We start from the raw sequence: 13,180 nt of genomic DNA, 5'->3' as shown, positions 1-13,180 counted from the left end.
TTCTTTGTAAGAGCATCCAACTTTGCAGTCATTAGAGTGACTGCATCTACATCAAATTTTCCTGATACTTTTGTTGGGTTTGAATAAGAATAACCTCCACTTCTCTCTGTTGCCCATTGGTGATGATTTTGCGCTACACTCTCAATGATTTCCTCAGCTTCATCTAAACTTTTGTTCATAAGTGTCCCTCCAGCTGCTGAATCTAGGGACACTTTCGTATGATAGTTAATGGCATTATAAAAAGTGTGCAACACCAACCATTTCTCTAAACCATGATGTGGGCATTGTCTGAGCATATTATTGTATCTATTCCATGCTTCAAATAATGATTCTGAATCAGATTGTTTGAAGCTTGCGATAAGATTTCTCATATGAGCTATCTTACTAGGAGGATAGAATTTATCTAGGAATTGCTGCTCACATTGTTCCCAAGTGGTAATGCTATTTGGGGGTAAGGAATTCAACCATTGTTTAGCTCTATCCCTTAAAGAAAACCCAAACAGTAATAGTCTAACTGATTCTGAAGGAACACCGTTCATTTTCATGGTACCGCAGATTTCATAGAAGACCTCCAAATGCTGATTAGGATCTTTATGTGGTCCACCTCCAAACTGATTTTGTTGCACCATATTGATTATTGCAGGCTTGATCTTAAAATTATTTGCTTCAACAGAGGGTCTTGTAATGCTTGAATGAAACCCTCTAGCATAAGGTGTTGCATAATCCTTAAGTGGTATATTAGCCATTGTTGATTGTTCTTGTTCTTCTTGATGTCTTTGCAAGATTTTCCTTATATGAAATGTTCTATCAATTTTGAGATTAAGAGGAAGTAATTTTCTTACAAAGTTAGATCTTCGCATACAAGAACAATATTAAAGAATTCGATACTAAGGAAAAAAAAGAATACAAGAATAAAAAGAATTCAGTTTACAAAAAGAATTAAAGAACAATGTAATGAATGAATGAAAGAATGAATGCAATGAAAGAATGTAATGAAAGAATGCAAAACAGAACAAGAAAACTAGTTAGAAGTCAGATGTAAGAAAAGAAAAGTTTAGTCTAACCCAAATCATAATCTCTAATGTTATAAGTGCAGTCCCCGACAACGACACCAAAAACTTGTTATGAACCGCAAGTGTACGGTTATGTCGTCAGTAATAATAAAAGATATCATATCCATAAGGACTGGTTATAATCACTAAAGATGTCTCAATAGTGAATTACATAAACGAACGATTAAAAGATCATTTACAACTAAAGATTAGATATAAGGGTTAAATACAGAAATTCAGTTTTAATAAGGTTCTAGGAGTCTTGGTTTCTTTGTGATACTCATCAATGTAATGCAATCTACCAAACCTTGTCCTCAATTGTAATGTATTCATAAGAAGTCACCGGTTATCTTCTGCAGAAAACACCGGTCAATGACTCAAATCTAAACCTTAAGTAATCAAAGAGTTATGATCCCTATGAAGTCTGTTAGCGGGGCAGTCCTGTCACAACGCCCCTCGGTCATACGGCATAGAAAGACATCACTAATCAATTCACCTTAAGATATAGAATTAAGCATATCAATCCGTCCTACTTCTTTGTATGTTCTTGCTTTACCCCAAAAGGTGATTCCCTAAAAAGTCCGTTAGCAGGACAACCCTATCACGACGCCCCTCGGTCATACAATTCAGCGAATTCCTCAATAAGATTCCACAAGAAATACAAACAACCAATCAAGAATAGTAATTAGACACAAAACACAACAATTCATACAAGATTGATTGGTACAAAACATAACAATATCCTTGAATCAAGAAGATGGCAAATCCATGATTCTTACATCGATTTACATCACAAATACTCCCTCCTTCCTAGAACAAAGGATCTACTCCATAGAAAGCGAGGAAAGAATCGAAGACAAGAAGATCCAAGACATTCTGATCCAAATCAAGAAGAATAGAAAAGAATGTTTATCTCAATACGACGAGTGATCTTCGAAACCAATCCTTCGCTCTTGGAGTCGAATCTTGGACAGAAATCTCCTTCCGAACACTGGAAATTCGCCCAAGAATAGATATCCCTAAAGGGAGAGCCTCCCCTTTTAAAAAAGGAAGAATCTCTATATATAGAGGAGGATATTTGGGTGCCACACGACCCAAGACATGGTCGTGTGAGATTCACACGGCCAGGGCGTTCCTCCTTTCGGCTAAGGTCACACGACCGTGTGACCCTCACACAGCCGTGCCATGTTCCGCTTCTGCATGCATACACGGTCGTGTGAAACCACACGGCCTGATCAATTCTTGTCTCTTGAAGAGTTGCACGACCATGTGACACACACAACCATGCCACCCTTCAGCTCTGGAAAGGCCACATGGTCGTGTAATCATACACGGCCAGGGCAATCTCTATCACTGGAAAGGCTACACGACCGTATACCTATACACGGTCGTGTAATGGCTGGCTGAAGAGGGTGGCACTACCGTGTACCCTTCACACGACCCAGGCATTCTCCCTTGCTGCCGATGCTACACGACCTTGTCATGACCACATGACCAGGGCCATTCCCCTTTGTAAGGCTGTGTGGCACTCATTGCCCAAGTCGTTTTTCCTTCATTTTGTTATCGAATCAGCCACAGACATCAATTCTTCTCCAAATTCGACTCCTGAAAGCATAAAGCGCACAAAAACAGATCTCCGAGCAAAGATAAGTATTTATGCTAAAAGCAAAGCAAGGAACATGAAAGTGCATAGATAAAGCATGTATAAAACATAAGAATGTGCATCAAAACATGCTAAACAAGTGTATAAAATCTATGCACATCAATCAAGTAACATCGAATCTGGGCGATCGACACAGTCCTATAGAAGTGTCTCATTGACTGCTAGGGTAAATTGAGAAGTGCTAGTAGTGGGTGGTCCAAAAGTCCAACATCTCGTAGTTACGCACCCTATTTGGAGAAAAAAAATCCTTACAAATGTACTATAGCTGGAATCAAACTATGATACATGGGTGATAACTTAGCGCCCTTTTCTTATCGTAACTCTAGAGTCCGCCCAAAATCAATATAAAATTCTATAAAAGGTAAAATTCATTTCCCTGCTATCCTCTATAACTGTCCTATATCATTGAGAGAGAGAGTAAATTAGGAAATCAAAATTAGTCATCACATGAGAGGATAATTCCTTAATTTTTATCAAGATTTAATGTTTACATAATTCTATAAATATGTTATATAATAACCAACTCAGACGAACCCAAAATCTCTATAAAAGCATCTTATGAATGATATCATAAGATACTTCTAAATTTATTTAGCAAGATTTTAATTGTACTTTGATGGCTTGGGCGGATATATATATATATATATAGAGAGAGAGAGAGGAGCTCGCCTATGGTGATTTTCCTACGGTTTGGTGCGGCGGAGATGAGCTAGATGCCACATCAAATGCATTAAGACAAAAAAAAAAATACAGGGAAGCTTTAAAAAAATCACTGCGATTAGCTCTTCCGAAACAAGACGCATCAAAAACGCCGCATATCTCCCCTCTTCCGAAAACCCCTAGTCGCGAGACTCCAAATCATCAAACCAAACCTCTCTCGCCACGATCTGCCCGTCACACCTCTCTCTCTCTCCTATGAACATTGCAGGGCCTCCCTCCCTCACTTGCCCGCCTCTCTCACCGCGATCAGCCGCAGTACCTCCCTCTCTCGCCTGTGAATGTTGTGTCGGGCCTCCCTCCCTCGCTCACCTCTCTCGCCTTAGTTCCTTGTCATCACCTCCCACTCAATGGACGAGAGCCCTAGCTTCTCTCTCCCCGTGCCCAAGCGCCCTTCTATCCTTGATCGATTGCTAGTGGAAACGAGTTACTTTGCAATCTGGATCTTTGCAAAACTAGCTTCTTCTGATCTTCAATCTGGATCTTTACCAGACTGTTATATTAGAGCCATTATCCTCTAGAAACTACTTGCTATATTTTATCTTCATCACAAGAACAACTTCTGTATAGTTTCTATTTATTCATCTAAGACTTTAATTCTTCATAAGCACTTTCTTCTGCTGGTGCATGTTTTTTTGGAGTTCACTCCTAGTGCAGATAACTTTTCTTAATTTTCTCAATGACAAAAATACTTTACTCTTATTTTATGGTATTTTTATAGGTGCCCCTATTTTAATTATTATCAACGAGACACTCCACTTGTAGTAATATACACATATACCCTTCTTTACTTGAAAGAGTGAATAGTTTCTGAAATTATTTGCGGTTCTAATTTGAAACAAATGTCATTCTGTAGATTTATTACAAAAGAGCATTCACACTTTAATTGAACAAGATGAGAATTGTAATTTATATTTGAATATGCAACTGTTTACTTTTGCTAAGTTGGAGGTAAAAACCTTTCCAACTCCATCTACGAATAGCCAACTTGGTTGGAAAGTGAATATTGACATATATTTCCATTAGCATTCAATGAAACTGCTCACTTTTCAATAAGCTAGGATAAAGAGGTTATAATGAACTACTATTGGATGATCCATCCATTGATATACTTGGTGAGTTACATGCTTCTTTGGTTTTATTACTACTTGAATTAGTTTGTCCCCTCGGGATGATCTAGTGGCTAGTGTATGAGGTGTTGCCACCATGAGGTCTGGGGTTCAAATCTCGACAACGTCGAGGTAAATGCATCCCTTATGTGCTAGTCATTATTTCAAAGGTTAGTAGCCGCCCGTGATTTACCTCCTCCGTGTTGGCCCTAAGACAGGTTGGCGAGGGCTCTGGAGGTGAGCGTATTTACCTTTTGCCACTATGTTTTATTCTATAATGTTTTATGCTCAAAGGTCTATATGCCCGGTCAAGATAACCAGGTAAAAGAAGAGTAGTCCTGCTTCAAATTATGGTTGTTGGCCTAGATTCTTTGAACTAAACATAATCTATAGTATTAGTTCCGTAACAAATTATCTTCAATATTCCTTCTATATAATGTTATATTTTTTTAATCTAAAAAATAAAAATTTGATTATTAGGTTGCTATTTAATGGCATCATCAAATTTAGCATTATTAAAAACACAAGATTTCATCTCACGTCCCGGGAGAATCCTTACCGAAAAAATTTCGATAGTATCTCCCCTATACCGGTGACAATCTGAAACATTACTATAAGCCCTCAGGGCCACACTAACCTTAGCCAACACGGCCGGAACAACAACAATAAAAATAACTAACAATCCACGTAGTTTATATTAACTCAGCCTCTGGCTGACACAACCACGCAATTTATTTAAATAAAACCTACTCCACTAATACGACGGAAAACTTAAACCCACAACAAAATCCAACGCAGCGGAAAACAAATGCAGTAGACCAAAATCCATGAGTACAGTTATACATCACAAGTATATAAAATGTAACAAGGAAACTAAAAAGACCAAAATATGTGAACCCGTCACGACAAGTGGTGGGGGACTAGCGGCTGGAACCTCTTGACAGCATCAACCTAAAATAGTAATAATCAACGGGGTGAGTCCAACACTCAGGGATACCAAGTTGACATGTATAGTAAGAAATAACCAATACTAAAAATTATGCATACAATCTCCTGTAATAATAATGGAAAATGCAAACTGAAAGGAATGGGAGAAGTTGTATTCACCGGGACCTCTTATCAGGATAATAAGGTCGTCAGACCAAAAATATCATATCTCCTGTATGCATGTCAATCATATGCATCCACCAAATATGCAGCAAACAGAGTGCAACAAACATATGCAATAAATGTAATCCATGCATATGATGAAAATGACATAGTCACCTCTGACGTCAATCAGCCATCTCACACACGATGGTGAGACCAAGTGGGTAGGGTTATGACAACTGTGCACTTTGCCATCACTACTTCTGATGAGTGACCGAGTGGGCAGGATACTGTCGGAGTACACCTATCCTCCTACCCCAAATCATAAGTGGGGGAGCTCAATGCTCTCATCTCCCTGAGACAATCCAAGGGAGGGACCCCTATCGTGCTACCACGCTGCGTCACGCTACCCATGAGTGGACTAGCGAAGCACTGACAGAGCCAACTGCCATACACCCTGCCTGATATACCACTAACCCATGACTGGTTGTGTGTGCAGATCCATGTAACTATCGATGAGCTCAACAATAATGGGGGTACCAATCGCCCAACATGCAATCATGCAAGATGGTGCATGACACTAAGCATGAAAATCCTGACCATATCTACCTCCATAAAAGATGTATCAAAATAAATGGCTCAAATAAGAAGGTCTAGGTACACGTATCAGATATGGTAAATGTCTAGTCTGGTATATCATAAGGCATGGTATGCCACTACCACTTTGAGCATAAATAATCAAGAGGGTAATGAATGCAAAACAAGTAAGCAAAATCAACCATGCAACAGGTAACAAGTAGTGACATACCGATGCAGATATGAACATAATCATTACTACTCGTTAAAATCTACTATGCATATCAAATGACAATATCTAAAGATAAGTCAAGATACCCGCCTCAAAAATGGAGATCGTGACCAGATAGATCCCACGTCGAGACTCCCATCTCAAATCAAAGTCATGTAACAACATGAACAATTTAACTAAGTACATATACAACATTTAGCTAAATTCAATCCCAAACTATTTAGGGAAAACTCTAGCTAACGATCATCAATTAATTCATTACTTAATCCCTAACTAAATATAACTCACAAGTTAATTAGGGTTAACTCCATTAACCCTAACCCTTCCACTATTCAATTTGATCAAAATATATACATAATCAACCTAAACTTAAATAAATTCAAGTACAGTTCATCCCTAACCTTTCCTAGCTTCAAACTTGTGTACTCTACAACAATGAAACAATTCCTCTACTTCTTACCTCAACACCAAAAACACCACTACTGATTCACAACCGAAGAAGTAGGAGCAGCACATCCCTCTTTTAGCCAGAACAGAACCACAGCTTGGGCAGTAAGGAAACTTAGCTGAAACCATAGCTTGGTTTCTTTGAAGAACCACCCAATCAATAACGTTCAAGTTGGAAGACCAACAATTGTTCTTCAACGTGTTGATGCTTGGTCAACAACGTGAACATCAATGTTGAATCAGCTTCACGTTCCAATCAAAAACGATGTTCACGGTTAGAAATCCAACGTGAATTACTTCACGTTGCTGTTCACAGGCGGCATGGAGTGCTTCTTGGGTGACGGCGGCAAGAAGAGGAGAGGGAGAACCGGGGCAGAGTCGAGAGGAAGGGGAAAACACTGAAGTTCCCAGATTCCCCTCATCCTATGGAATTTGTTTGTGGAGAAGAGAAAACGACGTGAAGTTGCATTGTCGGTGGGGAAGCCAAAGAGATCGGGGAAGGAAGAAAAGGGGCGGTGAGGATGGCTAGGGCACGACGTCCCTGAAGTAGCCCGATCTGGTGGTCGATACGACGACGCCGGCTGTGTTTAGGGCAGAGGTAATGCGATCGGCGCTAGGGCAGAGGGAAGGCATGAGGAAGAGGAAAGGGATCAGGAGAAGGGAAGAGGAATGGATTGTCGCGTCAGTTGGGGGGAGATGAGGAGGCTCGGGAAGAAGAAACTATGGAGGAGGAGGAAAAAGGGGTCGGCATCAAGCTTAGGGCATGTAAGAAATGAAGGAAAAGAGAGAAAAGAAAAGAAAGAAAAGGAAAAAGAAAAATAAAACTTTTCCTCATTTAAATGGGTAGCTTAAACAGACTTTCCCGTGGCACAATAATTGCTCCCCTTAAACTTGTCATACGAGCTCCGAAAAATTCCCATAAAATTTCTAAAAATTCTTGAAAATTCCCTTAAGGTTATATTTAGGTGTCGTATTTTACATTCTCCTCCACTAATAAAAATTTGGTCCCCAAATTTTTGTTACTTACCATCAGCAGGTACTAGCTATAGCTAAACAGTATAAATGTTGAACGGAAATTAACCCACATACCTCAAGTGAAAAGATGGGGGTATCGAGCTCGGATCGTATCCTCGAGCTCCCAAGTAGCCTCCTCGTCAGAATGATACTACCATCTGACTTTAACCAACTGAATTGTCTTGTTCCGCAGCTGACGCTCTTTGTGGTCCAAAATCCGTTTCTAAATCTCCTCGTAGGTAACGTCAGGCTGAATGGGAACTGATATATCTGACAGAACATGTGCTAGGTCAGGTACGTATCTCCTCAGCATAGACACATGGAACACATCATGAATGCCTGCCAGAGCCGGTGGTAGCGCTAGACGATAAGCTACTGCTCTAATCCTCTCCAAGATCTCGAAAGGCCCAATGTATCGTGGAGCTAGCTTACCTCGGAGGCCAAATCTCTTCACCCCTTTCGCGGGTGAAACTCTCAGGAATACATGGTCGCTAGTAGATTACTCCAGGGGTCTGTGTCTCTGATCAGCATAACTCTTCTAACGGTCCTGTGCCTCGGACATCCTCCGTCTAATAGTGCGGACCAATTCTGCCTCCTGCTGAGCTCTCTGTGGTCCTAGCAGCTGAGTCTCCCCAACCTCCTCCTAGAGGGTGGGTGTCCGACAAGGTCTACCATACAACGCTTCAAACGGTGTCATCTGGATAGCTAAGTGATAGCTGTTGTTGTAGGCGGACTCTACTAATGGACCGTGGTCCTCCCAGCTAACTCCGAAATCCATAACGCATGGCATCAGCAAGTCCTCTGAAGTCTGGATGGTCCGCTCTAACTGTCCATCTGTCTGTGGATGGAAGTTATACTGAAATGGAGTTGTGTGCCCAAGGCCTGCTGTAGACTCTGCCAGAACCGGGACATGAACTGTGGGTCTCTATCTAATATAATGCTCAAAGGGACACCATGTAATCTGATGATCTCCCAACAATATAGCTCTGCTAATCGATCCAGAGAATTGGTCTTCTGAATCGCTAAGAAGTGTGCAGATTTGGTTAATCAGTCAATGACTACCCAAATCGTGCCATGGCCTCATCGTGTCCTAGGCAATCCCACTACAAAATCCATAGTGCTGTGCTCCCATTTTCACTCTGGAATCGGAATCCTATAAAGTAATCTGGCAGGTCTCTAGTGCTCAACCTTTATTTTTTGACAGATTAGACATCTAGTTACAAATTCCACGATGTCTTTCTTCATGTCGTTCCATGTTGACGTTCCGCAAGTGTACGGAAATGTCGTAAGTAATAATAAAAGATATCGTATCCACAGGGACTGAAATAGCCACTAAAGATTTCTCAACACGAATTAGCTAAACAACTAATCAATTGATTCACAAAAACAAAGTGTAACTATGAAAGGTAAAGATAGAAATAAAAGAATAAGAAATAAGAATAAGGGCAATGATAAGGGATGTTCTAGGAGTTTTGGTTTCTTTGTAAGGTTGTTCAATGTAAATGATCTACCGAATCTTATTCCTCAATTGTCTATCATTTGTAAAGAGTGTTGGAGTGTATACTGAAAGCCTAAGCTTTTGTAAACATTTGTCTTGAATAAAGAATCACATTTGGTTAAATTATCTACATTTGTTTGTAGTTGTTCAATTAATTTATATTGTAGATAACATAGCATGTGGTGTCATATGCAGAAGATAATGTTATCAGTACCTTATAAATTATAAACAGTAGCTCACGACCAAAATGGAAAGGAACAAACCATTAGAAGGTCGTAGTGTAATTAGGTATCAGTTTATCTTGACTTTATAATTACACTAGTACACTTAGAGTGTTTTGAGTAGGACCATTTGAGGTCGTTTCTTTTTTACTGATTTTATAAAGAAACAAAGACCTCGGTTATTATGGAAGTGTGTGCTCTTAATCCTAATATAATAACAAGCACATATATTTGATATTTATTTCTTTAGTTTATCAATGGGTGAGATTTAGTTCGATGAATCAATAAGCCCGATAAGTTGGGAAATGGTATCACTTATAGTGTGTGTTGTTGATTATAGAAGGAAACTGTGTCCTAGAGATACTAGGTTGATAATGTCCCCAAGAGGAGCTCATAAGGATTGTCATGTTAAACCCTGCAGGTGGACTTAGTCCGACATGACGATAAGGTTGAGTGGTACTACTCTTGGACTAAGATATTAATTAAATGAGTTATCAGTAACTCACTTAATTAGTGGACATTCGATATCTTAAACACAGGGAGACTAACACACTCATAATAAGAAGGAGCCCAAAAATGTAATTTGGGATTGGTGCGGTAGTTCAATAATAGTTCTCTAGTGGAATGAATTATTATTGATAAAATTAAGTTGTGTGTTCGGGGCGAACACGGGATGCTTAATTTTATTGGGTGACCAAAACCAATTCCTCCTCTCGGTCCCTATCGTAGCCTCTTATTTATAGAGTACTATACCCACCTATACCCACCTTCTTTACCCACCAATAAGGGGCCGGCCAAGCTAGCTTAGGAACCAAGCTAGGGCCGGCCTAGGTATAAGATTGGGTGGCCGGCCCTAGCTTGAACCCAAGCTAGTGGGGGCCGGCCAAATTAAATTAAAAAAGAAATTTAATTTTAATTTTTATTATGTGGAAGATATAATTTATTAAAGAGAATTAAAATTAAAATATCTCTCTTGTAAAAGATCTACAAAAGATTAAATAAAGAGATTAGATCTCTTTCCTTATTTGTAGATTGGTGAGATATTTTATTTTCTCTTTAAAAATTATTCACATGTTGTAAAATTAAAATTATAGAAATTTCCTTTTTATAAACCATGAAGAGATTTGAAGAGAAATTTTATTTTAAAATTTCCGGAAACAAATTAGGAAGTTTTAATTGTTGATTGAAATTTGTCCAATTTTGTTTTCATTGATGTGGCCGGCCACTTGATTTTAATTGGGGAAATTTTATTTTATTTTTCTCAATTAAATCATGTCAAGGAAATTAAGGAAATTTTATTGTAATTAAATTTCCTAATTTGCCTAGGCCAAGGAATATAAAAGAAGGGGTGAGGGTGCCTTCAAGAGACACAACATCTATTATTTCTCTGTTAGCTAGAGCCCTAGAGCCAATCATTTGATGATTGTATTATGGACTTATTGTATCATATTTTTTATATTAATAAAGGCATTTGTTTGGTTATTATACTTGTATTGGTGTCAAATAAACTAAGTATAATAACGTCCTTGAGTAGAAGGTTCTTACCTATATCAATCGATTGGTTGAATCGATAGTGAGATGATATAGGGAACACTACTCTAAATCATTCCTAGTCGAGTATTAACATTCAGGGACAATGTTAATGCAATAAGACTAGCATGTAGGTCAACTCGATGACTTGATCTCACAAGTCATGGATATAGAGATATCAAGTTGACACATGGGTATACATTAGAGAATGTATACTAAATGACCCGCCATGAGAAAGTATCATGGATCGTTATATGAGTGTCATATACTTTCTCATGTGGCTATTAGTATGACTACTAGTCCTTAGACCTGAAGTCACCATGGTTCCCTACATAAGGAGTTATGTACTTTGGTTTCGTCAAACGTCACCCGTAACTGGGTGGACTATAAAGGCGATTACTGGGTATGTAACAAATTATGCGGAGGGATGTGAGTGATGTAGATGGGATCTATCCCTCCTATATGACGGGAGAGACATCGGTATTCTTGATAGAGTGAGACCACGAAGTGCATGGCCATGCCCAAATGAGTCAATATAGGATATTGAGCTCATTTGATTTAGTGAGTCTACTTGGAGTTCAAGATTTAGATTGGTCAGAGGATGACACGGTCTATGCCTCACATTGATCAATCTAGATGTCTAGGATAGAAGGACACTTGTCATATTTTGTGAGGAGTCACAATTGGTAGTCACAAGGTGATGTCGGATCTCGACATTCTTGTAACTTGGGTAGTAATGATGTGTTGCTAGATACCGCTCATTACTTATGCTCCTAAATGGGTTTAGGGCATTGCCAACGTTACAAGAACCTATAGGGTCACACACTAAGGACAATTAGATGGAAATTTGGTTCATATGATGAACCAAGAGGATTAGATTCATTTGATGAATCATATTGGATTAAGAGTAATCCAAATTGGGCTAATTGAGTTGAACTCAAGTTGATTCATGTATTTAATGAGTCTAATTTAGATTATGACTCATTAAATCAACTTAATTTAATGAATTAGATTCATTATATTAAGTTGGCTTGAATTATATGGTTGGATTAGATCAACCATGAGAAGATTTGATCAAGTTTGACTTGATTTGAGAAGAAGAGAAAAAGTCATGTTTGACTTGACTTTTTGCCACATCACTAGTGAGTTGGCAAGATGTGGACCAATAGGATTGCTCCACATCATCAATGTGTGCCACCTCATGGAGGTTACAAGCCTCCATAGCATTTAATGTGGCCGACCCACATTAAATGAGGAGGTTACACTTGTTGCCATGTCATTGAGTGAGGTGGCAAGATGTGGACTAATAGTGTTGATCCACATCATCCTAGAGTGCCACCTCATGGGGGTTACAACTCTTAATGGTCTCCACATTAATTGGAATTAATGTGGGGAGTTACACCTCCAAGATGTGGCCGGCCACTCTAGTGGGGAATGAAAATATTCATTTTTCATTCAAGTGTGATTAAGTCATCTTCTTCCTCTAGAGCTCTCTCTTCCCCCCCTCCTCCTCTCTTGGCCGAACAAGACAAGGTGCTAGCACACCTTTGTTTGGTCTTCTCCATCAAGGATTGTTCGTGTGGATACTTCTAGAGGACCGTACACTTGACGGTCTAGAGATCCGGCACCTTGGACGAGCGGGAACGCGAAAGGCACGCTTCGAAGGTATAACCCTTATCTAGTGTAGATCTAAAGGTTTTACAAACTCGTACAAGAAAAGGTTTTTCGAAAAGTTTTTGTTTATGAATCTTTGCACGGATCTACGGCTTTGGGTGACTCGGGGTTTCCGCGACGCGAAAAAGCTGTTTTCGCGGCCCGAAGAACCCAACATTCTCTCCCTCTTTTGTTCCTTGGTGTGGCCGGCCATCCTCTCCCTCTCTTCCTCTTGTGGTGGCTGAACCTCTCTCTCTCCCTTGGAGCTCTTGTGGTGGCCGGATACTACTTGGAGAAGAAGAAGAAGAAGGAGAGAAAGCTAGCATCTCTTGGAGCTTGGTTAGTATTTTGGTTTTTCTCCTTGGTGAAGTTTTCCTTT

General features: G+C 39.4%; 1 non-coding gene across 1 annotated transcript; it reads left to right on the top strand.

Moving 5' to 3' along the window:
* The first annotated feature begins 267 nt into the window (after positions 1-267).
* Positions 268-373, top strand: LOC122013157. The gene has a single exon (XR_006120493.1). It is a non-coding gene; the product is annotated as a small nucleolar RNA R71 (small nucleolar RNA).
* Positions 374-13,180: the final 12,807 nt, after the last annotated feature.

Source organism: Zingiber officinale, chromosome 8A, assembly GCF_018446385.1.
Source record: "Zingiber officinale cultivar Zhangliang chromosome 8A, Zo_v1.1, whole genome shotgun sequence".
NCBI classification, from domain to species: domain Eukaryota; kingdom Viridiplantae; phylum Streptophyta; class Magnoliopsida; order Zingiberales; family Zingiberaceae; genus Zingiber; species Zingiber officinale.
Note: the sequence above shows the minus strand (reverse complement) of the source record. Positions and strands in the feature narration are given on the sequence as shown.